This window comes from Grammomys surdaster, unplaced genomic scaffold (assembly GCF_004785775.1).
Source record: "Grammomys surdaster isolate TR1022 unplaced genomic scaffold, NIH_TR_1.0 97, whole genome shotgun sequence".
In the NCBI taxonomy this organism is placed as follows: domain Eukaryota; kingdom Metazoa; phylum Chordata; class Mammalia; order Rodentia; family Muridae; genus Grammomys; species Grammomys surdaster.
Window position 1 is genome coordinate 18,727,238 of NW_021604576.1, and position 12,262 is coordinate 18,739,499.

General features: G+C 43.0%; 1 non-coding gene and 1 pseudogene across 1 annotated transcript; both read right to left on the reverse strand.

Moving 5' to 3' along the window:
* Positions 1-2,841: 2,841 nt before the first annotated feature.
* Positions 2,842-2,995, reverse strand: LOC114632793. The gene has a single exon (XR_003713132.1). It is a non-coding gene; the product is annotated as a small nucleolar RNA SNORA42/SNORA80 family (small nucleolar RNA).
* Positions 2,996-8,842: 5,847 nt separating this feature from the next.
* On the reverse strand, positions 8,843-9,696 carry LOC114632454 (annotated as a pseudogene).
* Between the last annotated feature and the right edge of the window lie 2,566 nt (positions 9,697-12,262).

Genomic DNA, 12,262 nt, shown 5'->3' on the forward strand with positions numbered 1-12,262 from the left:
CTCTCTCTCTCTCTCTCTCTAATTATAATAAACCAGTCAATGGTGGGCCATGCCTTTAACTCTAGAATTTGGGAAACTGAGGCAGGTGGAACTCTGTGAGTTAGAGGATACCCTCGTCTAGATATTGAATTCTAAGCCAGCCAGAAGACTCTATAATTAACATGTGTGTGTGTGTGTGTGTGTAAAGCTAGAGGGACATCAGGTAGGGTTTCATTGCGGTGATGATACGTCATGACTATGACAACTCTTATTTATTTGTTGTTGGTTGGTTGGTTGGTTGGTTGGTTGGTTGGTTTTTGAGACAGAACTTCTTTGTGTAGCCCTAGTTGTCCTGGAACTAGCTCTGTAGACCAGACTGGCCTTGAACTCACAGAGATCTGTCTGCTTCTACCTTGGGATTAAAGGTATGCACCACCACGGCCCATTGTTGTCTTGGTGGGAAGCATGGTGATGTGCAGGTAGATATGGTGCTGGAAAAAGAGATGAGAGTTTTACATCCAGACCCAAAGGCAGCAGGAAGAAAATGATGCACTTGGTCTGGCTTGAGCTTCTGAGACCTCAAAGCTTTCCCACAGTGACATACTTCCTCCAACAAGGCCACAACTCCTAATATACACTCTTACAAGTCTATAGGGCCATTTTCTTTCAAAACACCACAGGCATTATCCTTCCTGTCCTTCCCTCTGGTCTCTCTAGACTTACTATTAATGCCGCGCAGCCATCCCTAAGGAGTCCCTCTCAGTACACCTTCATCCCCTGCAGACTCCATCTCTTGGTGAAGACTCATGGTCTGTTGCCCTGCTAATTAAGGTTGAAGTCCGCTATTGTCCAGATAGCTTTCTGAGCTTTGTACAAAATGGCAGACTCACTTTGTCAGTGACGCTTCCTCTTCTCAACCTGGGGGATCCCAGACCCACACCCTATGCCTGTGGAATGTCACATAGCCTTGGTTAAGGTTACAGGTTCAACTTCCTTTCTCCTGATAAGAACCTGTTCAGCTAGGACCGAGATTCCTGAAATGATTCCCCAAAGTAATGAGGCATCTTAGTACCTTAAACCTTCAGTCCATCCTGTATACTCTTACACTGACTCCCACCAAGGTCCCCTGCTCTCCCCAAAACTATATAACCTTTGAATCACCCCATATAAAGTTGATCTGTCTCCCCACAGCTAGTCTCTGTGTGCTGTCGTTACTGTACACACTCACAGGGACCCTGAACCCTAGCCACCATCTGTCATCATCTCAGCTCCGTTTGCCCTTGTAGACCTGATATCAGCTAGCGACGTTAATTAAAGTGTTTGGCTTTCGTAGTCTAAGACTCTTGCATTAGTTCTTCTAAATCTCTATCCCTTTTGAAAAACATCCATTATTGCCTTATAAAATAAGCACTCAGTGTCTTATAAAAGTTAATCTAAAATTATATGAGCTGTATCAAAGGCAATGCTACGCTTTTATAAGGGCCTTTTAAACACAAATAAAATAGCGGTACTGGTCACAGCTTTGCACAGTGAGCTCCCAAGAGATGAAAGTGTACCCCCCCCTCAATCAAACAGCTGATTTCATCAGATAAAACAAAAAAAGATTTTTGCTTCAAATATTCCCTTCTCCTGCAGAGAAAGGATTTTTTTTTTCATTTGGAAAAAGAAATTCTGAGCTGAAGGGGTCCCCTGCTCAGTGTTTCCTCATACTATGTGGCCCATGGGGCCAGGGCACAGCCCTGGAGGCATGGAAGATGCTAGATTGAGGAGTTCATGTGACCTGGACTACTAGGTCATTCTTTAGCGACAGAGTACTGAGGGGTATGTGACCAGCAGATGAGACAATAAAGACAGGAAAGCTTGGGACCAGCACGTCTTACACAAGCTGATGGCTCACACAGCAATGTATTAAGAAACACAGCCCCTTATATACAGCTTTTAGGGGGAGACATGGGGTAAAAAATCAGCAGAAAGTTATCATAAATAGGGCAAAGTCATCAAGAAACTAATCAGCAATATTGCACAGAGGGCAACCTGACTACTTCAAGGGCACCAGAGACTGAGCACAGAACTTGGGGGCTGATAGCTCCAGTCCCTTCGGGAGAAGAGGCAAGAGCTCAGAGAATAAAACTTTAGCTCCTTTGAGACCCTGGGTGAGTGACGGAGACAGCTTGTTTTGCTGGTACAGCTAGTTGTGTAACACTTGTGGGTCTTTACTTGGCTTTCCTGAGAACTTCTCCTGGTGTTACTGCTGGTCCCTCCTGCTGACTGGAGCTGAGGCTGAGACCTGGCTGTCTCTGCTAGGTCAAGTCACTGTTGTTGCTAACCTGACTCTGCTGAACTGGACTGCTGGTGTATCCATGAAGTGTTTGTGAGTGGATCGAGCTGCCACTGCCTGCTAACCTGTGAACCGAACTGCCGATTTCCAGACAACACAGATGGGAGTTGCTCCAAAGAACCTTTCTAAACAGGTCCTCGTCCTCCATATACTTTCTTTTCTATTACTTATGATGGGTGGTGGGCTACAAGGAAGGTTGAAGTGCTTAAGAACCATCGTTAAAAATAGGATTTGAAAAAATTAAAGTTACAGTCATGGAATGGAACTGGCCTAAGGGAGAGGCTATGCTTGCTACAAACAGAAGAGTTGAAAGGGTGGAAGTGTCTAAGTCTTTTGGAGCCCAGTACATTTCATTAGGCACCCCATGGAGTTGTGGAGTTGTAGGGTTTGGTGCTTATATTTCTGAGTTTGGGCCTTGCTTTGGTCTGATATTTCCTTGCTGTGTCCCAATTCTTTCATTCTGGAACAAAAAATGTTATTCTGTGCAATTGTATGATAGATGTATGTAAGCTTATTTTTTTCCCCACCGTGTGACCCACTTCAGTGCCTGCAAACTACAGGCACAAAGGCTGGGTAATGGGTAGGAGCCACAGTTTGCTCTAGCATGGGACACTATAGAGGCCCAGGGGGACGGTAACTTGAGTTTTATTAGGTATGAGCTCACAGTTAAGAGTTTGCCTTGAGTCTCAAATGAGATACAGGCTTTGGATTCTTAAACTGTTGAAATTGTCAAAGACTATTATTTTGAAGTAATATTTTGTACTATGCGATTATCATGAGACTCTGGGTACAAAGTATGGAAGAGTATGTTTTAAAGTGTGATGTATTTGAGTATCAAGTTGACAGTGGGTTGAGTTATGCTGGCTAATTTCAACTGTCAATTGAGATGTCGAATCACCTGGGAGATGGGCCTCCGACATGTCCGTGGGAGATTGTTGTGATTACCTTGAGGTAGTAGGAGCTGTCCACTGTGGGTGCACCATTCCCTCAGACTGTATAAACGGGGGAAAGACAGCTGAGCACCAGCACTGCTCTCTGCTTCTTCACCCTGGATGCACTGTGAACAGCTGCTTCAAGTTCCTGCTGCTGAGATTTCCCTACGATGGTGGCCTGCAACTCTGAGCTGTGAGCTTAAACAAACCCTTTCCCCCTTAATTGCCTTTGTCAGGGTATTTTATCACAGCAACTGGAAGAGCAATACACCTGCCAGCTGAGGCACCTACGGATGTATTTGAAAAGTCTGTTGATTGAAGACTTTGCTTGTTCTGTTACTGTAAAAACTGTTAACCGTATGGAATCTGGGGCAACCTAAATTATTTAACTGTATCATGGTCACTGTCATAGTTGCAGCATTTCCATTGCTACAATGACACACCATGACCAGTGGTCTGAGTTACACTCTGTTAGGAAAAGTATCAGCTCAGGACTCCCAGACCAAATTCTCAGCACAAAGGAGGTGGAGGGTGGGTGGGGGTGGCCACGGATAGACACCCACAGACCTGCCTCTGCTGAATGACAGACACAGGTGGGCTAGACACATACAGAGATTAGGCTACTGCCATGCGGCCCACGCAACACAAGAAGGGGAAGACATCCAGAGACCTGTCCATTGCCGTGCTACATGGTACTGGTGAGGAAAGATGCTCAGAGATCCGCCCTCTGCCACAGGATGCAAGCAGGCAGAGAACACATAGAGCCCCTCCCATACCCATTGCATGTGGTGTGGGAGGTGGAAGATGCCTCACCCACACAGTGAGGACAGAGGAGGTCCTCCACAGGCCCACAAGTGGGAGCCACTACAGTGTGTAAGCCTGTGGTGGACAGATGGGTAAGAAAGAGATATGGAGCAGTTGTGTGAGCGCTATGAAGCAAGGTGGAACTGGAGACTCGAGGGTGGAGAGGAACAGCCTGTTGTGATTACCTAGTTCTGCTACCCGAGGCCATGGTGAAGTCCTAGCTCATGCTGCCACTGAGAGCCATGTCTGGGTCCATGTCCATGCACCAGCAGAGGTCAGTGTCAGTGTCCAGGCCTCGTATTAGCACTAAAGAAGATGGGAACATCCCTGGGCAGCCATCAGGGACCATATGGATGTCCAAGGACTGTGACAACTGGCCATACCTTCACTGGCTGCAGTGCTCTGGAGAGGTGGCTGACCTATCATGTAGACGGTTGGCCTGGTTTTTTTATTTTTATTTTTTTTGTCTCCCAGCTCCATGCTCCCAGAAATAAGACTCAGACTCGAGATATATTTGCAAATACTATCTTAGTTAGGGTTTTACTGCTATGAACAGACACCATGACCAAGGCAACACTGATAAAGATAACATTTAATTGGGGCTGGCTTACAGGTTCAGAGGTTCAGTCCATTATCATCAAGGCAGGAGCATGGCAGTATCCAGATAGGCATGGTGCAGGAGGAGCTGAGAGTTCTACATCTTTATCTGACTCCCATGTGGTTAGGAGGAGGGTCTCATTGCCCACTACCATAGTGACACACTTCCTCCAACAAGGCCACACCTGCTAACAGTGCCACTCCCTGGACCAAGCACATACAAACCACCACAAATACATTGGCCATATAGCTAGGCTCTTCTCTTGACTAGCTGGTAATTAAAATAACCCATTTATTTTAACCTACATTCTTCCATGTAGCTGGTTACCTGTGCTCAGGTACCATGTGTCCATCTCCTTAAATATTCCCAGGCAGATCTTTTCATGCCTGGTTCTATCTCAGAATTCTTTTTGCCTGCTGAATGTTTCACCTTCTACTCCCTGCCTGAGTCATAGGCCATAGACTTTTTAATTGACAGGTGATGCATCCATAAAATATACAAGATATAATCTCTATAGTTCTCCCTTTTATTCCAATAAAAGGCTCTTTTTCTTTCAATTTGAATACAAATTGAATACAATTATAACAATTATGAAACAATTATGAAAACTATAAGGTATGATATACATCTAAAATGTCCAGTCCATTTAAATCTGGCAACTTAGATAAAGTATTATCTTTCTTGTCTTGGTGAGTTCACAGTTCTGTATCTAAATTATTTTCTATTCTAACTTGTATTACCATCCTAAAAAAAAATCTTTATAGATCTAGAACATCTTCTTAAATCCTAAACAACTTAAGCTTATAGTAAGACTCTATCTAGTCTTCAACCTCATCAGAGACCCGAGAAGGGATAAATATGTTCTGAATTTGCAGGAAGTGCAGTCAGCAGCTTCCTAGATTAAGAATTGACAGACAGTTGGCTGCTTGGACAGCTACCTAGAATTCTCTCTCTAATGTTGGAGTGTCCATCTTCAACCTTCTGCCCAGTATATCTGACAAACTTTTTGTGAAGCAAGAATTATGAAAGATTTGCTTATCTTGTCTTGGCAGAGCTTGGCAGTTGACTTCCCTGCATCTGTTTGTCCTTTCTCTACGGACTTGTCTGTAGTAGAAGCATGGACATTTTCTTTGCCCAGTGGCTAGCTTGCCATAGTTGAAGCTATTCCTCATGGAAGTTATTGATGCTCATCATCTTTGAAGTGGAGTAGAGGTACTGTCAGGAGCAGACCTGTCTCATAGTCAAAAGATCTTTTAATAATGAAATAATTTTAAATGCCATATTTTGTGGATCTCTGAGGTTTTTGAAGACCAACTATCTGCCTATAGTATATCTGAATTGTCAGACGTTTCTTACTCTTAGCCATTTACGATCTGAATAACTTTGAAACCATCTCATTGTAATTACCTAAACTAGTATCTAATATGACCATGAGTTTGAAATCTATTAATTTGATATTTCTTAACCATTCCTAATAGTTTGTAACTTTTTTTATCATTCCTAACAGTTTGTGATAGCAGCTTTTAAAAGGGCTAGAACTTTATATTCATCTCTAATGAATACAAATTAATTCTTTATATTCATTCTCTAATAACAATTATATAAGTACAATATCTCAGATAAACATTTAGAACACGTATAAATTGTGTGACCAAATAATAACCTTAAATTTGTATCAATATACAACAACCTATGCCAATGTATCAAAATAACCTTGTTTTTCTACATATCAATATACAAAAATCTGCACCAATTTAACAAAATATAACCCCAGTTGTGTATCAAATATAAAGATCCTTACTAGTGTAAGATTATGGCTATAAAATGTTTTTCTAGTTTAAGAATAGACTCAATAATCTATTCCCATTTATCTAATGTTTTTTATTATATTTTATAATATTCCTATGTACCCTTCTTTCTTTTTAACCCTCTTCCCCTTACCTAAGAAAGATAGAAAAAAGGAAAGGAATGAGAAATGAAATCCCTGAATCTAATATCCCTATTTTGTCTCCTCCCTCTTCATGCTTTGCTATCCTGAAACTGCTCTGTAGACGGATGACTATGTACATCTAGACAGCACAGTAGAGCTGTCTCTGGTGGATGGGATGCAAGTGGAGCAGGCCCGATAGGAATGGGCCCCATAGAGCTGGCCCTGCTACTTGTCTGCTGTGATGTGGACTGTGTACAGGGTGTGTGTGGGGGGGGGTTGATACCCTCTCTGCACCACCCTCACCGCCTGAGGTAGTTGGGAGAGCTGGCCCCATCCCTTGCCAGCTGTCGCACTTGGGAGAGCGGGCCCTGACCTAAACCTTGCCTGGGCACTATAGCGCTGCTGGCCCTGATGGCAAAGGCATGGGTGAGTCAGCACCAAGGGAGTGAGACTAGGAGGGCTGGCCTAGCCCCTCATTAGATGCAGGACTTGAGTGAGTGGCAAGGACCAGCCTTAGTTAGAGAGGGGGCCCTGAGGAAGGAGTGTTTGGGGTCAGGGGAAGAAAGGGCTTGAAGTCAGTGATGGGGTGTAACCTGACAGCTCTGCGTTCTGCTAAAGACAACTCTCTAGATAGAAGTCTAGACAGTTCATCTCTCAAAGACCAAAGGCTAGTCTTTTATTTACATATTAATTCAATCATTACCCCAGGTTCCCTTTTGATTATCCCATAAATCAGCATTTTATGACCTTAGTCCCTTGATTCTTAGAAACAGCAAGTACATTTATTTTAAACATAGCAAATGAACTTAGAAATTTGCCTGCCTGTGTAAGCACAAACAGTAAGTTTAGCTGGGTGGGATCCGTCCTGAGATCACCATTCTCTCACTTCCTGGTGCTCCTTTTGAACCATGAACCTTGATTTTTTTTTAACTATTTTCCCCTTTACTGACTTATTGCTGTAGCACTCTCTGTTTTTTTGGGTCTATGAAGCCCCTCATACAATTCATATTGCATGCTTATATTTTGCCTAGTTGAGAAATTATGTATTCTTGAACTCACGTTTTCAGAGTTCTTCCTCACAGTCTTAAGGGCTGTCCTGAAGGTCACAGTGTTTACCATTTTGCTGAGAAACATTAGACACACCCGCTCCTCCCGGATTTGTGCTGTGTATTATCGTGGAGTCATTAACCTTGGCAGAACATTTCCTGAAGAAGGAACATAAAGTAAATTATGTACATTAATATACAAATAAGCCTTATGCCTATCAAACTTCAACACTCTGCTTCAGGGGCAGAAAATAGTGTCATGATGTCCCTTCCACAGCCAAACAGGACTTAGAAGGAGAGTGAGCCCCCAGGAGAGTGGGCCCTTTGCCTTGACTGGGAAGCACAGTGGAGCTGGATCTGGAGGTATGGGTGAGGGTGAACTGGCCTGAGGGCACAAGTGTGGAAGAGATAACCTTGCCTTCTGCTAATGGTGGCATTGGGTGGCTTAGCTGGCACAGTGCTGGAGAGCTTGCCCTGGTGGTGTGGATAAGGGAGAGCTGGTGGAGTGACCAGCTCAGTTGTAGTCCAGGCCCAGATCCAGGGCTTTGAGTTGGCCCACCCCAAAATCTACATCATCTGTGAAATGTTGGGGCACATGAAAGATTCAGTTTTTTGGATCTAAAACTGAAGCATCCCTATGATATAGGACAACAACAGAATAGCCAGGAGGAAAAACCAATATTGACGGTGTCACAGAAGCCAGAGACCTCAAACCAGACCAATGACTCACTGCAGTGAAGATTTGCAAGTGAAGATGTGTGGACAGAGAGATATTCTGTGAGACACAGTGTGACATACTACAGCTTCCATGATGAGATTTTTTCTATGCTTTGTTTCATTTATTTTATTTGTGTGTTTTCTCTTTTGGCCAGAGGTTGCAAGAGTGGAGGGTGATTTTGGGGGGACAGGGAGATGAGTGGGACTGGGGTCCAGGATGTGAAACGACAAATTAATAAAATGTGGTTTTTTTTGTTTTTTGCTTTTTTTAACATTGGAGTTTGTTTTATTGCACAACATTTGCATAAGAAAAAGTAGTCTTGAAAACCGTAAGGCATCATGCAATCACTGATAATCGGATTTTAACTGTACACAAGATAGGCAGACAATCTAAAATTGAAAAGCTATTTCCAAAAAGTACATAAAAGTTTCACATGATGAGCTTTTAAATATGGTTTATATTTGTAGTTCACATCGTTAAAAAGTGCTTCAAATGTGCCGATGGGAAGCTGATCTTTATAAACGGTGATGGGCTGATGTGGGGTTAGAAACTGTAAAAACTATCTGTGTGGAATTAGAAAGCTAACATTGTGATATTCAAACTTGAATCAGTTCGCAATTCCCACTCAGGTAGATATATTAATAATCTAAAAACACCTATTCTGAAACCAACAAAAGTCTATTGAATTCAAGTTATGCATGTTGGGGGATGGATCTCTGAAGGCTGGAAGTGCTGGAAGTGTGTGGGCCGGGCTGCTAATCGATGTACTGCTCCATCCAGCGGAAGCCTTCCCCGTAGCCCTGCCTCTTCAGCACACTGCACATGAACACTTCCAGAGGCCGGGTGTTCAGCTCCTTCAGTGACACACTACCCTTTCCTGTTCTCTGACCATATAAACCAAACATCTCTCGTAACCTCTCTTCACTGATGGCTTCTGGTCTGTCGATCTTGTTTCCAAGAATTAGGATAGGCACGTTGGCAATGGTTCCATCTGTCATTAGTGAATCAAGTTCTTCTTTTGATTCTAACAGCCTTTCATGGTCTGCACAATCCACAAGAAATACAATGCCATTGATAGCAGGAAGGTAGTTTTTCCATACTCTTCGGGCTTGCATGTGCCCACCCAGATCAAAAGTCGTAAACGTCATGCCAGCAATTGTGAGCTCTTCTGAAGTGGGATGTAGCGTTGGGACGTGCTGGCCAAGCCTATCATCTTGCAGCATGTGCAACAACGTTGTTTTCCCTGCATTATCCAATCCAAGGAATACCAGTTTACCAGTTTTTTATATAATCCTAGAAACTGCAGCACACTGCTGAAGCCACTGTAAATCCAGTCAAATATGAAGGACATATCCAGATCTTACAGGGTCTGTGACTCCAGAGAATGAAACCCTGCTCAGTGTCCGTCTCCTACACGCTCCGAGCCAGCTGTGCAAAGCACTATCTTTTTTTTTTTTTTAAAAAAAAAACAAACAAACTTAAAAAAAACAAACCTTATTTAGAGACAGACTCTCACTATGGAGTTCTGGCTAGTCTGGAACTCAATATGTAGATCAAGCTGGTCTCAAACTTAAGAGCTCTCTCTGTTCATCTCTGTTTCCTAAGGTCTGGGATTAAAGATGTGAATCTTTACACACAGACAAATTTTTTTAAACAAAAAGATTGATTTTAAGTATGTCTGTATGAGTGCCTGGATTTAGATATGTAAGTGCCATGGCTCAAATATGGAAGTCGGAATAATTTTTGGAGTTAGTTCTCCACCTCTACTGTCAGGCTTGAGTGGCAAGTAGTTTTACCAGAGGAACCATTCCTACAGCTCATTGTGCAGTTCAAAGGGAAAATCAGTGCTTGTAAAGTCAAACTGCTACATTACAGCTCACTTGCCACCATGGCGCTCACTGGTCTTGCAAACTTGACTTAAGAAGGGCTCCTCGAGGAGGAATTGTATAGATAAGGTTGGCCTATAGGCAGGACTTCGACGGATTTTCTAAATTGGGTTAATTGAGATAGAAAGACCTATTCTGAATACAGGCGGCACCATTTCATGAATGGATCCTTAGCTGAATGAAAAGGACAGAGTGAGCAGCATGCAACCGTGCAGTAACTGATTTAAAAACAAATACTGAAGGAATCTCAGGGCAGAGAAAACAAAGCAGGCAATGTGCAAACACTGGTAGTTGGTGGGGAGAGAGGTCTGGGGAACAGCAAGATGGAGAGCAAGAAAGCCAGCAGCATTATGGTTAGGCCATGGACGCTGGCAAGCAACTTCATGGGTCATGGGATAGACATTTGCTGAGGAGACACAACACATATATTTACTTACCCTCCAAAGAGAGCCCACGACTGAGTAATGAGTATACTTGTTTCCAACTTGGTGAACCAGGGAGGTTTTTAGTGAGGTTACTAACAGGAGAGTGGGTTAGGGGTTACTGACAGGAGCAGGGTTAACTCAAAAGCAAGGCTAGGAAGCCTACTCCAATGTGGGTGATGATTCAGAAAATCTACAACCCTGGTGCTTTCTATGCAGCTCATAGGCAACTCTATCATTGACTCTTTTTATTTTGTCTCTCAGCGGTAGCTTGAGCCTCTGTATACTGCAAGGTAACAGCCCCCAGGAACCTTCCAATTACCTCTTTTCAGATAACTCTTTGTTTACCTCCTGAGGCTGGAAAGGTCTCACACTTTGCGTGACTGCTTCAATTTAGAGGGAATGTTGCAATTCTGAGGAACCTGTCATATGACAGGGGTCTTTACAGAGAATATGAGGTAGTCCATGTTAGCATTTTGTCTAAGCTCCGCCCCACAGTTACCTGGCAACAGCCAGGTGTGTCTAACTCACTATAAAAGATGCTGCTTGTCCCCTCTACTTTCTCTTGCCTTCTTGCTCTTGCTCTGTCCTCTTGCCCCTTCCCTCTCTCTCTTCCCATTTGCCTCTCTCTTCTCTCTCCACATGTCCATTGCCAGCCTCTACTCCTCTACTCTCTTTCTGTCTTTCTCTGTCTCTACTACCCTTTCAACTCCCCTCCCAATGCCCTGAATAGACTCTATTCTACACTATAATGTCCTGTAGCTGGCCCCTCAGGGGGAAGGGCTTCTTCAGCATGGGCCTGGGGAGGCACTGCCTTCCCTCACACCTGACTACACATCCGCCAAACATATTCCTTCTCTCCTTATATTTTTATAAAACACAACAGTCTATGATGTCAGGGCAAGCCTGTGTAGGATTTTTGCCAATATTAGAAAAAAAAGGCAAACAGAAAGTTATGCTTTTTTAGTTAAGACATTAATAGAAAGCAGAACAGCATTAGGGAAAAATTTTAAGTAACTATACTGGGGGAAGGACTTGGAGTATGCAAATACACTATCTCATTAAGGGGATAATAATCATTAATTATTCCTTCCAACTCCTCAGTTAGCCTTCTTAGGCAAACTAGCAGCAGGGAGGTCTCCTGGTCAGATGACTGATACTCAGTTGGATTAACTCTAAAGGGCGGGATCAATAGTAAAAAACAGTTGTAAATTTTGAGCCAGATTACAATGTCATGTCTACCTTCACCTAAGGCCAGAGGTAGGATTTAGATTCTATTCATTTGAACAAGAGTGTTTTAGCTTGATTTTCTTGTTGCTATAAATAAAATACTGGCTAAAAGCATCTTGGGGAAGAAAGGGTTTATTTGGCCTTCTGGTCCATCAAGAAAGGAAACAAGGGCAGAACCCAAGCAGGAACCTGAAGGCAGGAACTCTGGAGAAATTCTGGCTGACATCTCTGGCTTGCTCAGCTAACTAACTTTCTTTCTTTCTTTCTTTCTTTCTTTCTTTCTTTCTTTCTTTCTTTCTTTCCTTCCTTCCCTTTCTTTCTTTCTTTCTTTCTTTCTTTCTTTCTTTCTTTCTTTCTTTCTTTCTTTCTTTCTTTCTTT